Here is a 22,931-nt window from a genome sequence, read left to right as displayed (position 1 = left end):
AAGTCTACAGCCTCTTGGCAGTGCTAATAAGTTAAGCTTCTAAGTAAATGCATCAAAAGGTACTGCTATACATGTACATATTTGAATACTCGCAAACACGCTCATAAAATTTATAGATGTATACCTGTGTAGAGGTCGAGCTTTTCGGTGTAGCAGTGATGCACGTGTCTCAAAACAGAAAGGTCGCGGGATCGAATTTCGGTAAGGCAACAGATTTTTCATTCTTCATTTTAACCTATCTCCTCCTCTCAACGATGTGAGGAGTCGCCAGCAACAATAAAGGGTTTCGCATTCCACGTTTAACTGTATGTCGCCTTTTCCCCGTTTGATTCTAGGGTAAGTCAGAGATACACAATAACCAGAACTAAAGCCCATTAGGAATTCTTGCAACAGGTTAATTAGCCACGCGAAGTTATTGCTATTATCTATGTACGTAATACTTTTCTGATTTCCTTTACATTTCATGGCTTGCTTCTACTACACGCTCAATTTCGTTCTTGTGCAGGTGGTATCAGCGTATGAGGGGACTCAAAAATAGCCGGAATTTCTTATGAAAAAGCATGTACTCTATTTCTCAAGGAAAACTACGCTTTACCTACGGGTTTTTTGGACCATGGTATATGTAATTCTGATGTCTCACGCGCTGGTTACCTGCATCATGCTGGGTCAGGTTTGAAGGTGACAGGAGTGACGGTGGGATGCTTCGTCAGTATTCGTAACCCTCTCAAACCCCGCACCCCCCCCCCCCAAAAACACGCACGTGCATACACACAGACACACACACACACACACACACACACACAGACACACACACACACACACACACACACACACACACACAGAGAGAGAGAGAGAGAGAGAGAGAGAGAGAGGGAGAGAGAGAGAGAGAGAGAGAGAGACTCTGGTGTACCTATTACAGCCAAAGTACTTTTCTTTGTATGCACTTGATGCAAGGCACAACGGACAATCAAATGATCACACTGTTTCTCCCGCATTTAAATTCTTTGTATTACTGTACTACAACCGTACAAAACACATACGGCCAAAATAATATGATAACTGAAAGTTCCAAACAAATAAATAGTCATTTAAACCTCGAATAATATTCCAAAACCAGAAGCTGACAATGTTTGTGTCATAACCTGACCCTGGGTATCAACCAGTGGAAGAGCACAGTTATTTCCATTAGGGGAAATATCTGATTTCATAGTTGATGCCTATTCGTAGGGCCCATGATCTCTTTTGCTATAATAAATAAACAAACACCCTCTGGATCTTCTCTTTTATGACAGACCACAAATTATCGTTGTTATCTATACATATACTTGAGTTGGTATTCAACCCTCATGCAACGAGTCCTGTTCGCATTTGTGTGGTCCCTTTTACATGTAATGTGTTGCTTCCACTACACACTCGCATTCGTTCTTGCGCAGATGATGTTATCTGTATATGAGGGGCAACAATAATCCGGAATCTCTTTAGATAACGCATGTACGTTTTTTCAAAAATAACAGTACTGCACCTAGTAGTTCCCTGGACCACCGTATACGTACTCCTGATGTCTCACGCCGTGATTACCTACATGTTGTTGTTGTTGTGGCCTTCAGTCCAGAGACTGGTTTGATGCAGCTCCCCATGCTACTGTATCCTGTGCAAGCTTCTTCATCTCCCAGTACCTACAGCAACCTACATCCTTTTGAATCTGTTTAGTGTATTCATCTCATGGTACCCATCCACGATTTTTACTCTTCATGTAGCCCTCCAGTACTAAAATGGTGATCTCTTGATGCCTCAGAATATGCCGTACCAACCTATCCCTTCTTCTACTCAAGTTGTGTCATAAATTTCTCTACTCACCAGTTCTATTCAATACCCCTTCGTTAGTTATGTGATCTACCCATCTAATCTTCAGCATTCTTCTGTAGCACAACATTTCGAAAGCTTCTATTCTCTTCTTGTCTAAACTGTTCATCGTCCACATTTCACTTCCATACATGGCCACACTCTATACAAATACTTTCATAAACGACTTCCTGAAACTTAAATCTATTTATTACAGGAATAATTGATGATAAGTCTATTTTTTCTAGTCTGAATGTTTTTCAGTCATTCCATATTGACGATCCCCTAGTTTCTACTGCTTGGAATTCCGTGATAGCCACTAGAAAACTAATACAAATTACTAAACAGTAGTTGACATCTCCTTTTTAACCTCAACACTTTCTATGAAAGTTTGAACGTTCACTGAAAAGCAGTATTAAATTCGTGAGTTAAAACTACTCTTCAGAATGTCGTTCCTTTTTGATATCTCATGTGAAAGCGTAACTTAGCAATATTAGCAGGTGACGACATTTTTTTTTTACTGTAACATAAAGTTAATACCCTAGCATCGGTGTCATCATAATGTGTGGCTGACCTTGAAAAGTAGTTGAACCTGTACTGAATTTAGTTAATGAAACTACTGTTGAGTATCATAGAAGCAGTCTTGTTACTGTGTAAGACTTTTCTACTTCACCATTTGTGTGTCTGACGCTTCTTCAGGTTTTATCCAGTGTATATAACGTTCGCCTCCGAAATCGATGCCAACGAGGGGCATAATTTTTATTAACGTCTTCCAGTCAACATTATCGAAAGACTTTCATATTTAAAAGTAATACACAATGGTTTTCTTTGTGTCCATCATTTTGTATGATAATGTACTCTCTTTAAGCAGTACGTAGCTCTCACACTCTCTTCAAATTTTTTGCTTCTCATGAGTGGTTGTTCTCAAAGACGGTACTCATCACATTTGATACCTGCTCTCTCTCTCTCTCTCTCCCCACGCGCACACAAATACACAGTCACGCACACAGATGAGAAATTATTCGTTTCGAACACTTCACGGAAACTCTGTACGCCGTAAGCATTGTCCTTATCAATAGCTTCATAAGTTTAAAACGTACACCGATAGCACAAGTGTGTTGAATTTTTTAAGAAGGAAACTGTCATAGTTCAAAGTAACAATTATTCTTCATTCATCCAGGATCGGAAGCAAAGGTGGATCAAATAAAGACTTTACATGCGCCTTGGCAATGGGGTACAGTTATCATTTACGATGGCATCTCCCTTACTTCCCTATTTTTACTCCGAAGACAGTCTCCAAATGTGTACTTTCCATATAGAATGTAAATTTAGCGTGCATGGTATGAGCAAGTTTCATATATCTGCAACTGATCTCGCTCCTAAAATGAATAATGAACGTTTTCTGTCAGCATATATATATCCATACATACCGGCTACGATACAGCTTCTAGGCTTACAACTTTCTCAGATAAAATTACTATTAATTGAAGAAAAATTTCGTAGCACTGATACACGTTCTAACTTTGTTTCTAGGTTCACAACGCTGACTATATCTATGTAGAGTCATGGTCGAAGACATATCGCTCATACAGAAGTGCTGCTTGACATATAGAAAAGGACAAATATTATAAATGGCTACTAGGAAAGAAAATATTCAATTTCAAGGGATATAAAAATCAAAATTAACTTTCCAACTTTGATATCTCATGTACATGAACATGCAGTAATTCGTTAATATAGTACAATCGTAATTACATGATCTGAAGATGGTCGAAGTGACTACCGAATGCAGAACAATAATTGTACTTTTTAGAGTTAATGAATATTTTATTTTCATGATAACGTCTATTATGTCTCTTTCAAATTGCAAACCGCCTTTGTATCACTATTTCGAGGAACTCAGCGTTTATGGTACGTTGTATCTACTCATTTCGCAGCTACTGAATAATTTCATCTTTCCATTTAGTCAAATTATGTGCCGTACCATCAACAACTGGACAACAATAACAAACACTGTTGGTCCTACGAGATTGGCCATAATTAATGTTGTCCATCAGTTTGTACAGAGTATTTGGCATTGACTCTAGTTTCACACAACCACATTAATTTACAGTAGTTCACAGCCATCATCAACTGTGATAGACAGTTTTGCCCTGTTCCAATATTTTTCTGTAATAGGTGCAATGAAGCTTTTTTTTAACATTATATTTCCGAAAGGGCGTGGATCGTTTAGGAATGCTTATGTGTTAGTTTTTCTTATAATACTTAGGTACATAAATGACAATGGATCGAAAATTTCTAAAAATCGGCCAAAACCATCCCCAGTCTGTTACAGACCTCTTTACATTAAAGTTGACATAAAATCAATTAAATGTCTTTTGGATGTTATAAATGTTCTTGCTATCCTACTCGTTTCCTGACTTGTTTATTGTCTACTCAATCTGTGATCCTCTGGAAGGAAAGAATACAATATCTAGCTGTAATTGCTATTTAAAAGCTTCTTGACTGCACTCTTATTTATTTCAGTGTGCTTTAAACTATTGAAGTTCACCTTATGCTTAGCAAATAACATGTACTTAGCAAGTTGCTTTTCATTTTTGCTATTGCACATTTACCAATAATCTCTACCCCTATGGACAGTTTATTGAACTTAACATTCAAGATATTTACATAACATTTAGGTTAATTTTGGAAAAAAGTTCGCTTTAAGTTATGGGCCCAATCAAAAATTCATAAAGCTAATATTCCTCTCAGACCCATTATTGGGATTGCTATGAACCATACAGGTCTCCAACTTATGAGAAAGCTACATTCAGTTTTACAAAACCAAACTTCAAACCTGATTTTTGACGAAAAATTGTTTGAAGCATTTCAAGACGTCAAAACATATTTCCCTAGGCATAGTAAACTTATACAGCAGTATACCATCAAAGAATCAACAGACATAATTAAATATAATTTATTAAAATATTATACTATGCCCACAGCTGAAATAGTTGAACTAATGGACTTAATAGGTCTTCTTTCGTCCCACAACTATTTCACATTCAGTATTAAAATGTATAATGGGGATGCAGGTCAAATAACAGATAGTCCGCTCAGTAGGACCATGGAAGAAACTTTCGTTACAAAGAAACTGCGACATTGTCGCGAATAAAACAGTGACCCAGACTGCCGGTTCCGCAGCCATAGTGGGTTAGTAGCGTTTAACATTTGTCGATGTAATCAGTTGGCAAAAAATTTATGGCCACAGACGTCAAGTAAAGGAAATTTTCGTTAATCAACTCGACAAAAAAATTCTCAGCAACAGAGACGTCATCCAGAAAATTGTGCACTACTGGAGGTATGTAGATGACAATTCATTGTGCGTAAAGGATCAGAATATGAAACAGGAACTCTGTTAAGTAAAGCAATAAATTGCACAAAACTATCTACATCACCATAGAATACTAGAAAGTAAACGAAGTGTAGGATTTAGGCAGTAACCAACAAAAACCAGATCCTTAACATCAATGAACACAGAAAACCAGCACAGACAGCGTCATTAACAGTTCCTCCATATATCCCATCTCATATAAACAAGCTGCTTTCAGACCGTCCTTAAAAAGACCTCAGAAGTTTCCAATTATTGCTGCCAACTATGAGACATAAATAAAGAAAATCAAACACACCACTGACAACAGTGACTATCACGAAAATAAAATAGATGCACTTTGACAACACATGCGAAAAAAAGAAAGCTCACAAACTGACACGCCCATGACCCAAAAAAAAAAAAAATAAATAAAATCGACGCATAGTACTATACCTTATTTAGGAGTAATTTCAGACAAAGTAACCGAAGTTTTCATACACGATTTTCGGGTTTAAGTTTGTCACCACCGACAAATTAAGGGAAAAAATTCAGGAAATCAGGAATTCATGAAGTTACAAGCAACCAATATTACAAATGGCAAAAAGGACAGAAATTTCAATGCCCATTTTAAGGAGCACATTGATTATTTACGACGAGATAAAGCTGACAAGTCAGCTATAGCGAAACATATAAACGGGACGGTACACAATATTTCAGTATGCAACATTCTTAAAGCACAGCGTTCTTTAGAAAGGAGCCGGAGATATTGATTCTATGTCCAAAAGAGATCAGACCATTGTCTTTGAAATTCTTTTAAATTTCTATACTGTCATTTTCGATACAAATAGCCACAGTCACTCTTTTGTAATATATTTCGCCGACCAACATCGGTGTTGCGACAGCTTGACAAGCAGAAGATATGGCAAGTGACTAACATTACTAGGTACGACATATCGATAGTCAAACCAAACCGAAATTTGTTTTGACCGCTACCTTGTTTTCTGCACTGCTGAGCGGTTCGTGATAAAGGGCTAGTAAATTTAAAGAGCCTTAGGATCGGAGATACCTGAATACAGCACAAGAAGACAGGCCAGTCAAAAGAAATAAAGTGAATGATACTTTTAAAAAATTTTCACATGAACATCTGACCGTGATATAAAGAAACTTCGCCTGTTTATTCACACGACGAGCAAAGCACATGCCAATACCGTACAAGAAGACTTTAATATCTATGCACACCTGCGTTGAATCTCTGATCTCCCACTATAGCCTGATAATGAGATATAACCTAGAACTAGGTTGCTATAGGTATTTAAATAATTGAAGTAATCAGAAAAAAGTGGAGGCTGGAAGCGGTATTTTTAAAACTTACTCATAAAGATAAATTTGTTAACATCGAATACAAATTAGGAAGTCTTTTCTTAAAAATACACTCCTGGAAATTGAAATAAGAACACCGTGAATTCATTGTCCCAGGAAGGGGAAACTTTATTGACACATTCCTGGGGTCAGATACATCACACGATCACACTGACAGAACCACAGGCACATAGACACAGGCAACAGAGCATGCACAATGTCGGCACTAGTACAGTGTATGTCCACCTTTCGCAGCAATGCAGGCTGCTATTCTCCCATGGAGACGATCGTAGAGATGCTGGATGTAGTCCTGTGGAACGGCTTCCCATGCCATTTCCACCTGGCGCCTCAGTTGGACCAGCGTTCGTGCTGGACGTGCAGACCGCGTGAGACGACGCTTCATCCAGTCCCAAACATGCTCAATGGGGGACAGATCCGGAGATCTTGCTGGCCAGGGTAGTTGACTTACACCTTCTACAGCACTATGGGTGGCACGGGATACATGCGGACGTGCATTGTCCTGTTGGAACAGCAAGTTCCCTTGCCGGTCTAGGAATGGTAGAACGATGGGTTCGATGACGGTTTGGATGTACCGTGCACTATTCAGTGTCCCCTCGACGATCACCAGTGGTGTATGGCCAGTGTAGGAGATCGCTCCCCACACCATGATGCCGGCTGTTGGCCCTGTGTGCCTCGGTCGTATGCAGTCCTGATTGTGGCGCTCACCTGCACGGCGCCAAACACGCATACGACCATCATTGGCACCAAGGCAGAAGCGACTCTCATCGCTGAAGACGACACGTCTCCATTCGTCCCTCCATTCACGCCTGTCGCGACACCACTGGAGGCGGGCTGCACGATGTTGGGGCGTGAGCGGAAGACGGCCTAACGGTGTGCGGGACCGTAGCCCAGCTTCATGGAGATGGTTGCGAATGGTCCTCGCCGATACCCCAGGAGCAACAGTGTCCCTAATTTGCTGGGAAGTGGCGGTGCGGTCCCCTACGGCACTGCGTAGGATCCTACGGTCTTGGCGTGCATCCGTGTGTCGCTGCGGTCCGGTCCCAGGTCGACGGGCACGTGCACCTTCCGCCGACCACTGGCGACAACATCGATGTACTGTGGAGACCTCACGCCCCACGTGTTGAGCAATTCGGCGGTACGTCCACCCGGCCTCCCGCATGCCCACCATACGCCCTCGCTCAAAGTCCGTCAACTGCACATACGGTTCCCGTCCACGCTGTCGCGGCATGCTACCAGTGTTAAAGACTGCGATGGAGCTCCGTATGCCACGGCAAACTGGCTGACACTGACGGCGGCGGTGCACAAATGCTGCGCAGCTAGCGCCATTCGACGGCCAACACCGCGGTTTCTGGTGTGTCCGCTGTGCCGTGCGTGTGATCATTGCTTGTACAGCCCTCTCGCAGTGTGCGGAGCAAGTATGGTGGGTCTGACACACCGGTGTCAATGTGTTCTTTTTTCCATTTCCAGGAGTGTACTAGCATGGAGGGTCGTTATATACGTAAGTGAAATATAAGCAGCCCAGATAGGAAGAGATAGAAGGATAAGAAGTGTGGTGCGATAGTAGAGTGCTGAAGATTACATGGGTACTTCGAACAACTAATGAGGACGTTCTAAATCGAACTGGGGCAAATAAAATCTATGGCACAACTTGGCTAAAGGAAGGTATCCACTGGTAAGACAGAACTTGTGGCCACAAGGAACTGTTAGTTTGGTCATGGAAGCAAACAAGATAAGTAACGCTGCTGATGTATACTTAATTAGAAATGACGAATTTGGAGGAATCACTAGAACGCTCCCAATGACAGTTAGAGAGAGACGAAATGTTGAATACAGCAAGCTGATTCAAAAGGATATACGTTACGGTAGTTAATCTGAGATGAAGAGCCCTTCGTAGAATGCATTAGCATAGTTTACTGCAACAAACCACTCTTAAGAGTGAAGACCACAGCGACAATTTCTAAGAACGAGGTGGGAAAGCGCAAATGCTGTGAGAGTGACTGATGATAATCGCACTATCAGTAATGAAATCAACAGCAAATCATTGTGAACAATGAAAACAAAATATACAACTAGAATAAACTGATATTATACACATTAACCGCAAAATGAGAATCAGTTAAGTAACGCTGCGGGTATAAAATTAATAATAAATGAAGAATTAGGAAGAATCGTAAGAATGCTCTCAATGATAGTTAAATTCCATTAATATTTTTTTTCCATTTTGCTATCAATTTAGTACATATTCTTTAAAATGGGCGCGCATGGAAGCTATTTCAGCTACTAATTAGATTGCATAATAACTAAGCTCGTTTTAGTCTATGTTCTCTGAACGACACGCTACCGAAAAGAGAGCGGTAAAATTATGAATAGCACAGAACTACGAGTATCTGTAATTAGGATTTTACTTGGAGTGAACTTACGACGTGAACTAATAACGTAATTGCTTTATTAACTGAGCTACGTGGGCACAGAGCAAACACTGTTTACTGCTAAACGAACGCCATAATATAGCTGTACGTTCATCGAAGGAAGCGTCGTTTGATATGAACTTGCATCTGCATATACCCCGGTAATTAAGAGGCAATAAGCTGCTTACGTGAACCATAATGCTCTTTCGTCGTTCTATAGCAGAATGTTGCCATACATGGGTAATGGAGCCATATAATCCTGTCATGATACACCATGTAAAGCATTTCCCGAGGGCGTCCAAATAATCCAATTGCCATTAAAGTACCACGTTCTGCCACAGGAAGATTATGAGTAAAAAAACGCGAAGGTGGACGATTTTATTTACATTCAACGATTTTATTTATTGTCTTGATTTACTGCTATCACTCTCGTACATGAAATACGAGTGTGTTTACAATGTTATCTCTTTTATTGAAACTGTGAAACTGTACAACTCATAGAGAAGCCAGTGGCGATTAGTTAGTTATAGGTTGACAACGTTAAACAAAATAATTTTTCGGTTCTAAATTGGTCACCTGCTTAATTTTTTTGGAAATTAAAATGAAATTGATATGGCAATAAAACATAGTTCACTTCTGTGTTGATGACGTTACCGTGATCACTTCCGCACTGTAGCTGTTAACTAAAATAAAACTCATTGCAATTGCCTCCTTCAGATCACAATTCGCAAACGACGAAGTTTGTCGTAAAGTTTCCGTTTCATGTAAGGTATACATCGGGTAGACAGTGGTGACAATCGAAGAAAGATGCAAGGAACAAGAAAGTAACACAGAACTTAACCAATAAAAACTGGTTGTATAAAAAAAAGTACTTTTAGCAGCATTTCAAGGCTGAAACCGCTATATCTGGCTTTTTGTTGTAAAGATCTATGGCCGCAGTTCGCGCTTAGAGACAATAAATGTCTTTTATCATGAATTTAGACTCACTATCCTTTGTTAATGATGGACATAGAATCAGACTTCACCCCCTCACGCAAACTTCCATGAGGGTAGTGAGTTCTAGCAAGGCAGATGAAATTAATTAGTTAGATTCTTATAAAATTCCTCCACTCACCAAATTGCACTCTTAGGCTCGTGTGACGACGGAAGTTTGTTTTATGCATAAAACCAATAGAGGGTTTGCTGAGACAGGTGCAAATACCTTCCTTATCAACTTGACTCGCGCAAGATCGTTTATACGCAGACAACCTGGTATGTACGTGCATTAAAAATCGACCTCAGTTTGTATGGTATTTCCGCCTGGGGCAATCATCTACTTAGAATAACGAACATAAATAAATAATGTCTTAAACCTTCCCATCTTACTGGAACAAATGAGCTAATAATATCCCTACGACGTATCTTAGTTTTAAGTTAGGCAAGCTTACATTTATAGTACTTGTAGATCTACCAAAAGGTTTTCGCAGTACTGACTGGAGAGCACTCTCTGAAGTTCTGATAGTCATTTGACTCTTTTGATGCAACCCGCCACGACTTGTTCTCCCGTGCCAACCTCTTGGTGCCACAGTAGAATATGTATACAACGACCGGCCTCAGGCATTTGTCTTTGCCTAGAGTTTTCCCGTCTATAGCTCCCTCTAGGACCATGTAAGTTATATCCTGACGTCTTGACAGGAGTCCCATCATCATGTCCCTTTTTTGTCGTTCCTTTCTGCATATTTCTATCAGCGCCGATTCTGCGGAAAACTTCTTTTCTTATCTTATCAGTCCACCCAATTTTCAGCGTTCTTCTGTAGCACCACTCCACGAACGCTGCGATTTTCTTCTTCCAACGTCATCTCCACAATCCACAATTCACTTCCGTACAACACTGTACGCCAGACTAAATTTTTTGAAAATTTTTTCTCAAATTAAGGCCAATATATGATACAAGTTTTCTTTGGGCCAAGAATGCCCTCTACTCCTGTACCAATCTGATTCGTGAGTCACCCGCTATTTTTCTTCCAAGGTAGCAGAATTCCTTCACTTCGCGTACCATATGGTCTCCAATGGAAAATGAACAAGGTGAACGTTGTGATTACTTGATTCCTTAAAATAAATGACATCGGAATCCTACTGCAGACGAATTCCTTACGCATGGCCGTATTCGTTTAGTTCGTAATTTTATGTACGACAATATGAGGAAAAGCATCGCCTGCTTGATGCTCCTAAAGGGCACACGGCAAATTCCGCCTATGACCCGTACTGACATTCCTTAGTTCTGTAAAAATATTGCCAGAAAAACTATCTCAGAATGATAAACACAGTCGCGTACGGCGACGATGCACTCATTTAAACACTTCAGGGTGAGCTTTGATCGACTTTTGTGCTACGTGGTGTGCTCAACAACAAAGGATAGGGACTACGACACGAGCATATACATGAATCCTTTGAGACCCTCCGGCAACGATTGTATACCTTAACCCTTACTGTATCTTAGGTGGAACACAATCATTTTTGCAAGTGCTGCCAACTACTGGGCATCACTATGAAAATATTAGCAAGTCAGTAAAGCATTGCACAGTAGCTTGTGACCACCAGAATACACGGATGTTATTGGTTCGCTGTATTCCACTGTGTAATTGAATATTGTTATTCTTCTTTTGCATGTTAATTATTGAGCGATCATTTTACTAATTACTAAATATATTTATAACAAAAGAGAATATTTCGAAATTGATTATTTTAGTTCATAAAATCAAGCCAAGTGCAAAATACTTTTTGGAAACGGGTACATATTTTTATATAAATCTTACATCTTTTGTTGGTCTGGTCTTCAGTCATGATGCAGCTCTCCACGGTACTCTATCCCGCGCAAGCCTCTTCATCTCCGAGTAAATACTGCGACCTACATCCTTTTGAATCTGCTTACTGCATTCATATCCTGGTCTCTCTCTTCTACTTTTATCCTCCACGCTTCCTTCCCAAAGTGAATTGGTGATCACTTGATGCTTCAGAATGTGTCATGGCGACCGATCCCTTCATCTAGTTAGGTCGTACCACTAATTTCTCTCCTTCCCAATTCTACTCAGAACCTCCTCGTTAGTTACGGGACCTACCCATTTGCATCTAAAATATTTAAAAAATCGCCTAAATGCATTACCACACAGTAAAGGAATTTTCCTTCCTCCAGAAAAACTCACGCCAGAACGGATTCAGAAGAAACGAATATTGATGGAAAAGGTTTTAAATCTCTTCAGACATATTCGTATTTAAATTAAAAAAACAGGGTAAAGCATGAAACACTAAGTTCACTGATTTTTAAATGCACTGGGAACACTCACCCATAGACAACGACTATCTCATTAAAACGCCCTACCCACAGAAAAATTTACTAAATATAACCGAAAGTATAAGAACGGAAATAACTAGCGAATCTTGGCACCAAAGTGAACATCCATTGAAAGTAACACAAGATGAAATAACTTCTCGAAGCCTAAGTCCAAACAATGCCAGGAATACCAACGACAATGCATGCCATACTTGAGAGATGACCACCAGAAAAGTGGCCGGTGGGTCTGCAGATTCGGCCGGTCTGTTTCTCTAGGAAGGGGATAGCCATTACCATTATCTACATTGCCAAATGCAGCGCAGTATGGACCCAAGCAAGGTAAATTCTCTGACGTGTCCTGTGTTCTCCGTTACCTCTGTGACTACCAAACTACTGCAAGGTTTGTACTGCTCGTGCAGGATCGAGTTCAGTCTAGGTCAAGGCTCAATTTCAAAAACAAACATGTTCGTCCATCCACTTATTCAGAAAGATTTACATGATGGAAAGTAGATTAAGAGGTATAAATGGGTGACAGATAAAAGTATTATACCAATCATCCTTCCTCCGGAGGCCCCTCATAACAGTAAAGGAATGAGATTCAGTGAGGTTCACGTACTAATAACCCGCTTGGAGAAGCCCAACAAATGTTCGTATGAAACGGAACTGACAGTACCTTTTCACCTATATTTCTGCAGATCTATAACTGATTATCCCCGTACGCGGAATCTACCAGCTTTCGCAATTCATTTTCCAGTAATATACGTCTTTAACATTCAACCATGACTTACTAAACTGATGTTTCAGTAATATGCACAGAAGTCACCACCTGTCTTTTTAAGAAATGGAATTATTGCTTTCCCCTTTGAAGTTCTGAAGCCGTTCGGTGTCTACGCGTCCTTCTAACGTACATAACCTTATGTCATGATTTTTAAAGCAAGTATTAACAATCGTTAATCAGCGTTCTGTGCAAAGTTCTGGCAGTTGCTTCAATTCTGCAAGTCTGCTTCCTCTTTCATTCATCTCCCTGTGTCCCTGTTCTGCTGTTAATTTTCAACGTCTTTATACTCTTGAATAAAAATCTTCACCAATGGCGGTCTAAGACTTCCGGCAGAAGAAGTCACCGTCGTTCTTCCAACGGCCTATTCAAAGAGGGTGGAGGAGCGGATACAGATTCGTGGCACTCTCTTTTTCTTGGGTTGGGAAACTGCCCTAAATGGCAGGAAAAGCAGCAATGTTGAACGGCATGAAGATGCCTTAGGCAATGGACATCACTATATTAAAGACACGTAATGTGTATCCACAGAACATGTGAAGTGTAGAAGATGAATTTCATGATCATCTGTCGGTTGGTAAAATATTCCGCATTAGCCGCCCATTCGGATCTGTGGGAGGGGACCGCCAAGGGGTATGTGATCATGAGAAAAGCATGGAATAACCAACGAAGACATTATATTTCACGAGTCAGTGTACTGAATGACAGAAGTTTGAAGGTAGTGGGAAAGCTAGAAAATCTGAAAAGATAAATGCAAAAGGCGCAGTCTAGATACAGGATTAGTGAGTGAAGTTAAAGGGAATGAATATAAGGATTTGTGGTCAAACTATTTTAAAGTAATATCAACAGCAGTAAATAGTAGTGTAAAAGGAGAGTATTCGTAATAAATTGAAAAATAGGACAGACAGTGAGCTGCTCTGAACAGTTCAGTGATAGGGGTGCTCACATCATATTGGACAGCAAACCAGCGCCGACAATGATAGTTCAGGTATACATAACGACGTAACAAGCAGAAACTGAAGAGATAAACAACTTGTACGAGCACACTGAATGGGTAATTCAGTATGTAACACGAGATAAAAATCTAATAATCATAGGCGTTTCGAACACTGTTATAGGCGAAAGAACGGAAGAAAAGATTATGCGAAAAGTAGGCAGTATAAATGAGAAACGAGAATAGTTGAGTTTCACAAAAAATTTGTGATTTTATTAGCGAATACTCTGTTCAAGAACTACAAGAGGAGGAAATATACTTTGAAAATGTCCAGAGACACGAGAAAATTCCAGATGAATTACATCATCCAAAATCAGATACCGATAGTAAGGTGTACGCAGGAGCAGATATAGACTCTGATTATAATTTGGTAATGATGGAGAGTAGAGTGAAGTTTGAGAGAATCGTACGTAAGTGTCAGTGTAGAAGGAAGAGAAATACTGAGGTAGTGATGAAAGATGAGATGCGTTTGACGTTTGCTAAAATCGTGAATACTGCGATAAGGATTATCACAGTAGGTATTTCCGCTGAAAAGAAGTGCACTTCTCCAAAAAGGGCCATCATTGATTTTAAACAATCAGGAAGGTAACTACAAAGAAACATTAAGTGACGGGAGAACTACTACAATTGATCCAGGAAGGGAGAAAGTATAAAACTGTTCAATGAAAGCCAGGAATACAGCAATACATATGACTTAGAAGGACATAAACTGGAAGTATCGGGTAGCCAAGGCTAAACGGATAAAGGAAAAATTTGAAGAAAAAGAATTGATAGTCGAAAGGACTGCCCCAACATAAAGTTAAATCAAAACAGATTCTTTTCAAATTAATAACAAGGGGGTAACAGTATAACTGAAATCATAGTTCCACTGTTTAACTAAGAGAAAAGAGCGGATAGGTGGGAAAGGTTCATTGAAGGACTCCATGAGGGGAAGTACTCGCTTGAGGATAGAAGAAGAATCTGAAGTGGATGAGGAACACATATAGTACCCAGTATCATATAGTACCCAGTATTAGAGTCAGAGTTTAAAACAGGGGAAACATGTTGTCAGATAATGCAGAATGGGAACACTACATCCCAAAGGAATTTCTAAGGTCATTGGCGGGGGGGGGGGGGGGGGGGGAGAGAATGGTAACCGAACTACTGTTTAAGTCAGTTCAAATCAGCGCGTACAGTGAATGGAAATGGCGACGTACCGTCGTCGGACTGTGAGAATAACATCAGCCACAATGTTTCTAAGATTGCAGGGGCAGACCGGTGTGAAAACTACTGCACAGTCAGCTTAGCGTCTCATGCATTCAAGCTGCTAACAGGAATGATATTTAGAAAAATGGATGAGAAAATGGCATATCTATTAAATAATGATTACTTTGGCGTTAAGAAAGGTAAAGGCTTCAGAGACGGAGGCCTGACTTTGCAAGAGAAAAAAAAATCAAGATACGCTCATAGGATCTGTCGATCTAGAAAATGCGTTCTACAATGTGAATCGTCCAATACGTTCGAAATTTTGAGACAAACTGTTGTAAACTACAGCGAAAATAGGTGATATACAATATGCACAAGAACCAACACAGAACGATAAGATTGGGAGACCAAGAACGAAGTGTTTAATTATAAGGGGTGAAAGACCGGGATGCGAAAGAATGGACCCGCAGAATTACGGTTTAATATACCTCTCATCTCTTTGCTGCAGAATCCTTTAACATATTCTCCGAATATAGTAAATTTTCTTGAGACTGAGGAGCTTATGCCATGAATCTGCATACATTTAGAATGCATCGCTCGTGTGAAACTCATCTTGCCCTTTTCTCGCTTGATATAGTGCAGACTATGGATAATGAGTAACAGGCAGATTCCATATGTCCAGATTTCCCATAATCATCTGACACGCTGGCACAGTGTTAAAGAAGGTACGAACATATGGAACAGGTTCAGGGATATGTGAGTGGCTCGAAGACTTAGTAAGTTATAGAACCCAGTATTTTGTCCGCAACGGCGAGTGTTCATCAAACACAAGGCTGTCGTCAGGAGTGGCCCAAGGAAGTGTGACAGGACCGCTGTTATTCAGGATATACATAAATAAATTGGCGGACAGACTGGGCAGCAATCGGCGGTTATTTGCTGATCATGCTGTAGTCTACGGTAAGGTGTCGCCGTCGAGTGACTGTAGGAGAATACAAGATGGCTTAGACAAAATTTCTAGTAGGTGTGATGAATGGCAGCTATCTCTAAAAGTGGAAAAATGTAAGCTAATGCAGACGAGTAGGAAAAACAAACCCGTAATGCTCGGATACGGCATTTCTACAGTCCTGCCTGATACAGTCAAGTCGTTTAAGTATCTGGACGTAACGTTGCAATGCAGTATGAAATGGAACGAACATGTTAGGATTGTGTTAGGAAAGACGGATGGTCGACTTAAGTTTATTGGGAGAATTTTAGGAAACTGTGGCCCTCCTGTAAAGGACACCGCACAGAGGTCACTAGTGCGACCTATTCTTGAGTACTGCTCGAGTGTTTGGGATCCGTACCAGGTCGGATTAAAGGAAGACAAAGAAGCGATTCAGAGATGGGCTGCTAGGTTTGCTCTTGGTAGGTTCAAACGTCACGCGTGTGTTACGGAGATGCTCTGGGACCTCAGATGGGAATCCCTGGAGGGAAGGCGACGTTGATTTCGAGGAACACTATTGAGAAAATTTATAAAACCAGCTTTTGAAGATTACTGCAGAACATACATTGCTCGTAAGGAGCAAGAAAATAAGATACAAGAAACAGGGCTCTTAGGGAGGCAAATAGACAGTCGTTTACCCCTCGTTGCATTTGCGAGTGAAACAACGAAGGAAATGAGTAGTAGTGGTACGGAATTCCCACCTCCACGTGCCGTAACATGGATTGCGGAGTGTCGATGTAGATATAGATGCAGTCTTTCGCCTCTATTGTTAATTCTGTACATCGAAGAAGCAATGAAGAGAAGAAGAGTTCTAGAGGGGGATTAAAACTTGGGTGGAGGGATATCCATGAAAGATTCGGTGATGACTTTGCTGTTTTCAGTGGAAGTGAAAGAGAATTATTGAATTTCTTGAATGACATAAACAGTCTACGACTGAAGTACATGGAGTGAGAGAGCGTTGGGAAAAGTCTAAAGTACTGAGAAGTAGCTGAAATGAGAATGAGGAGCTAACAATCGAAATGGGCGGCCACTGGGTAGGATTTCTGCTACCTATGCAGAAAAGTAACCCACGACGGGCGAAGCAGGCAAATAGGGAATTCCTGGCAAAGAGAAGACTAATGGTATCAAAGGCACGTCTTCAATCTGAGAAAGAAATGTCTGACATTGCACGTTTCGAACACAGTATTGAAGGTCAGTGAATCATTGACAGTGAGAAAACTGGAAAAGAAGGACGTCGAAGCGTCTGAGACGTGGTGCTACCGAAGAATGTGGAAAATCAGGTGGACTGGTAAGATAAGAGATGAGGAGGTTTTCTGCAGGACCGGCGATAAGAGTAACTTATGGCGAACACTGGCATGAAGAAGAGACAGAATGATAGTGTGTAAAGCATCAGGGTTTAGCCTGCATGCTAGTTGATGGAATTGTGGAGGGAAAAATCTGTTGGGGGAAACAGAGACAGGAATACATCCAGCAAACAACTGAAGACGGATTGTGCCAATGGTACTAAAAAAGCGAAGATTTTGGAGGAAGAAAGTAATTCGCTGTGGGCCGCGTCAAACCAATGAGAAGACTGATGATTATAAAGATTCAGTATCTTCTCCCCGACCCAGAACGCCAGTTTTTTCTCCTTGTGGCAACACCTTCTCCAGATATCCGACTGAGGTACTATTTTGCCTGTCAAATGTTTCACCCGAGAGGATGCCATCAGAATTAAACCATATCGTAGAGCTGCATATTCTCAGGAGAAATTACGACTACAGTTTCTCATCGTTTTCAGCCGTACGCAGTACCAACATAACAAGGTCACGTTGGGTAATGTTAGAAAGTAAGATCACTCAGACATCGAGACTGTTGCCTCTATAACTATTAAAAGGGATGCTACACCTATTCAGGAATGATGTATTTATCTGACCTCTCCACACGTGCCCCTATTGCGTAACTGAGCTTCGTCAGAGCTATCTGTATCATACATGCTCGGAACCTTATCCACCTCTGCAAGCTCCATACTGTACAAAATAGACGGAGTGGTCAGAAACTTGTAAGTGTATTAACGGGTAGGTTGTTCTCAGAAATACTTGTTAAAAAAGGCTGATACTTTGCTCCTTTTCAGAGTTAATTGGAACTGAATCCAACCAATCTGGCTGTTGCGCACGAAAATTGAAGCATCCAACCGCCGACGTCGTTGCCAAACGTGTTCTTCGTTTGGTTTGCTGTAACCGAATGAGACAAAATAATTGGACATGGGACGGTAGTGAATTTCGAACCCGAGTCAAAGGTTGAGGTATCTCGTGCACAATCATCTACACTATGAGAACATCTGACGCCAATGGCTATATCAGACGAAGTGATATTCTTTCGACAAGACAGCTATAGGAAATGCCAAACTCAACACACAGGTATTCAATGCATGCCAAAGATAGCTTAATGTGACATATAAACGTGCAGAAAAGTTTACTTGAGAGTGTAGAGCGTCTCTGAATCAATATTTGAGAGTAACTAGTTGTGCATTTCTTCCACCGCTAAGTGAGCTACAGCGGATCCGTGATTCAAGTAGCATTCAAAATGTACAGAGCCGGCGGCTGTGTAATGAAAGCCACGGAAGATATTGTCATACTGTTGCCCACGGAGGAAGGAATGTTCCCTACGAGAGTGCTAAGGCCCCAGATTCGCTTCTAGAGGGCTCTGAACGCACACCCCTGTGACAACAGTGCGAGCACATGTACACTTCGACCGTTCTCTACAGTCATCAGCGCTGAAAACAGAGAAATGGAAGCTTCAAAAGAATAATAAAAGTGACTGAGGTGGATCTGTTTACAGGGCTGCTATCACTGCAACAGCCAATCAGACAACGCACTTGGCCTCACCCCCTTCTCCGTTCAGCATTGTCAAACCTCTCTGCTACTGCGAGTACCTGCTACTGTAGCGTATTTGAGACGACGCTCGCGGCCGGTAACTTGAATACTTGTGGTCCGTTTCGCCGTGTGCTTTGTTTCTCTGTGGCGCGAGTTTATTTTTTCGCTACAGAATGTCTGAAGCTTGTAGTGTAAGAGTGCAAGAAGGCCTGGTCAGACACGTGAATTTGTATGCTTGGTGAGGGAGTATTTGAGAAGAACAAAGACAATGGTGCCACAATATTGCCTCTAAATAAGATAGTCGGAAGAACTGCAGACGTTTTGAATTTACATAAAAACACCGTCCCCAAAGTTTGTAAGGAGAAACACTGTGCAGAAATGGAAGAACATAGTCATCCAACCGCGGACGCCCACGGAAATGAGGAGGACAGAACCATGAGTAGCAAACTTGGACTCTTTTCATAAAGATGTTGTTCGTCGACACGTGTGTGGATATTACGAGAGAAAAGAACATCCACCTGTAAAACAGCTGTGCATTAGTCTCCGTGAGGCAGAGTTATTCAGTGGCAACAAGACGCCTTTGATGGGGATATCAGAACTCTCGGTTTTCGGCACAAAGAATTAATGGATTGTTAACTGTTATGGAGAAATGTAAAGTCCTAGCGTGGCGCTGTCAGTTTTTAAGAAACATCAAAGTACAATTTGAAGACATTTTACGGCTCCAAGAAACCTGGATGAACGCCGGTCATTCCGTTGGAAAAGACTGGACAGATGAAAGGATATGTGGAAGATTTGCTGTTACCGTGGGAAAGGGGCATTAATCATTGTCATGCATGGTAGAACTGCATCTGGTTTCGTACCTAACTGTCTTTTCGTTTACAAATAGGGGAAAACAATCGACAATGAAGAAAAGATAAACCACGATACTCTCCTGAAGTTGTTCAAGGGGCAACTATCTGAAAACTCATATCAGCCGTCTGTCATTGTAATGTATAACTCCCCATACCAATCATTTATTAAAGATAAAGCTCCAACGATGCAAACTAAATACGCCGACGTCGTTGAATGGTTGGAACGCCACAATGTGAAAATTCTGGACGATGGTCATAGAAATTGTGAAAAAGTAAGCCACAGCATCAACAGTGTGTTGTGGACGTGGTACGTAATGAACATGGTCACAGGGTTTTCAAATTTCCTCATTACCGCTGCCAATTCAACGCCATCGAAATGACGAAAGATTAAACATTACGTGGCAACAAATAACGAAAGATTCACTGTGGCAGGAATGAAAATACTGTAGAGGAAGCAGAGGCACATATAACGCCACAGAAGTGAAGTGATGTTCTACGCCACATAGGAACGGTTGTTAAGAAAGCATAGCAAAGTGAAGTGAGTGTGGAAACTAACACTGAAAATAATGTTATTTTTTGGGGAATTCCAGTGATTCTCCAACTTACCACAGCTCAGATAACGACGGTGTCAAGGAAGAAATTGATTCTCAACAAAGTGGCACTTACGTTTTTCCATAATTCGACTTCGCTTTTGTGTTTGGTATTTTTCACTGACTGCTGTGTACTGCATTCGTACAGTAAATCTCATCTCATTATTAAGGAATCCTCCTGTTCACAAGTATGACTCTCTACAGGCACACTACAGGATTAATAATGACTGAAACAGTTTAGCCGGCCGTGGTGGCCGAGCGGTTCTAGGCGCTTCAGTCCGGAACCGAGGTTCGAATCTTGCCTCGGGCTGGGATGTGTGTGATGTCCTTAGGTTAGTTAGGTTTAAGTAGTTCTAAGTTCTAGGGGATTGATGACCTCAGAAGTTAAGTCCCATAGTACTCAGAGCCATTTTGAAACAGTTTATATTGATTCAAATGGCTCTGAACACTATGGGACTTAAAATCTGAGGTCATCAGTCCCCTAGAACTTAGAACTACTTAAACCAAAATAACTTAAGGACATCACACAAACCCATGCTGGAGGCAGGATTCGAACCTGCGACCGTAGCGTTCGCATGATTCCAGACTCAAGTGCCTAGAACCGCTCGGCCACGTGGGCCGGAACAGTTTATATTATTTTGATGTTGTTAGTTATCGTATTAAAATTAATGATTTCACACCCCTCAGCAGTATCGGACAGGACAGCTGAACTTGATTCTTTTTGATTATTGCGGAAAACGTGCGTTTCCTGTCGCTGTTGTTGAGATATACACATAATACATTGTATATGCGGGAGTGCTTTTGTTAAGGTAAAAGCACATTACAGTCTTATAAAGCGATCTCAATACTGCACATTAAAACGAGGCGTGAGAAGATATTCCAGTAAGGAACCACACTGCTGTTGAGCGCACACACACCGGTAAATGACAACATTGCCCCCAGCCGCGCTCAACTGCGCTACGATGTCAAACAGTTTGTTATTCTGATGTGGGTATAGTGCGTCCGTAGCTGCTTGCTGCACATCCTCGTCAGACAGGAACTGTCGACCCTTCACAGCGTTTTTTAAGTAACCGAAGGTGTGATAATCGCATGGGGAAAGATCTGACTATAGGGCGGTGTTTATTTGTCTTCTGCTTGAATTGACCTAACTTCCGCGTTACAATATTCGCAATATGTGGACGGCTGTTATCAGAATCAGCAGCACACCTCTTGGTATGAAACTTGGCACGCCATTCTACGACAGCAGTTTTTGACCGAATTGCTGCCCTGTACACATCCTTTATCCTCCGATGGACAATGTTTGTCCTTTGGCAGCCAAGAACAGGATAACAACATGTTGGTCCTGTTTGGACACGTTTGTTCATCAAGTCTCCGTAGTCCACGTTTACACACTTACGTATGTCTGCAATGCGGAAGACCACCCTAAATCCTCGACTTACTATACCTGCATCCGGTATCGGAGTCGCACTATGTTGCACATACACCCTCAGACGGAAACTTTAGGATCACCCCTTATACATATGTGTGTGTGTGTGTGTGTGTGTGTGTGTGTGTGTGTGTGTGTGTGTGTGTGTGTGTGGTTGTGTGTGTGGGTGTGTATGTGTGTGCAAGTGAGACGCTCACATTTCACACGAAAAGTGATACGGAATGTTTACTGAAGGAAGACAGAAAAATCATGAGGAAAATTCTTGGCCAAAAGCTGACAGAAGAGGGATACAGATTATAATCTAGGAAAACTACAGAGATCGCCGCAGATGCCATAAAAACTTGCATGGACACATCATCTGGCTATCTCCAAAACGAATCAGTAAGAGAATTCTAACATACATACAAAGGGTTAAATCAACAATACCATGGATCACACAAGTCAGACTGGACCTAGAAGTAGCAAAGATCGATCCAGTAGAAACTGAAGACAGAAATTTATACAGGGACAAGATACACAAGTGTAATGTGAGGTCAGAGAATGAAGTCTCAAAGAAACCAGGGACATGATAGACTGAAGATAGAAAGAGATTCCATGGAGAAGATAATGAGAAAATCCTGGAAGATCAGAGAGAACACTCAAATGAGGCAGGATGCTTTGTGTGATACTAAATGATCTCGACGGAAATGATATTAATACTACCAGAAAGTACACCATATAGATCAAGGGGGCCCAACCTGTGACCCACGTACTGCATGCGGCTCAAAAGAAGTGTAATTGTATATCAAAAAGTGAGCATTTTTCACCCGATCGGTAAAAACAAGTACCATAAAATTCTGTTCATGTAAAGCTATGATAAAGTGAATACTATATTTTCAATCAAACTCCCACCGTACCTCCAACCTACCTCCAACTACCTGTATCCGTCTCTCCCTCTTTCTCTCCATTTCCCTCTCAATCAGTGCTAAATATTACTGCGTATGG

Source organism: Schistocerca americana, chromosome 1 (genome assembly GCF_021461395.2).
Source record: "Schistocerca americana isolate TAMUIC-IGC-003095 chromosome 1, iqSchAmer2.1, whole genome shotgun sequence".
Taxonomy (NCBI): Eukaryota; Metazoa; Arthropoda; class Insecta; order Orthoptera; family Acrididae; genus Schistocerca; species Schistocerca americana.
The sequence above is the reverse complement of the archived record's forward strand: the minus strand, read 5'-3'. Positions refer to the sequence as shown.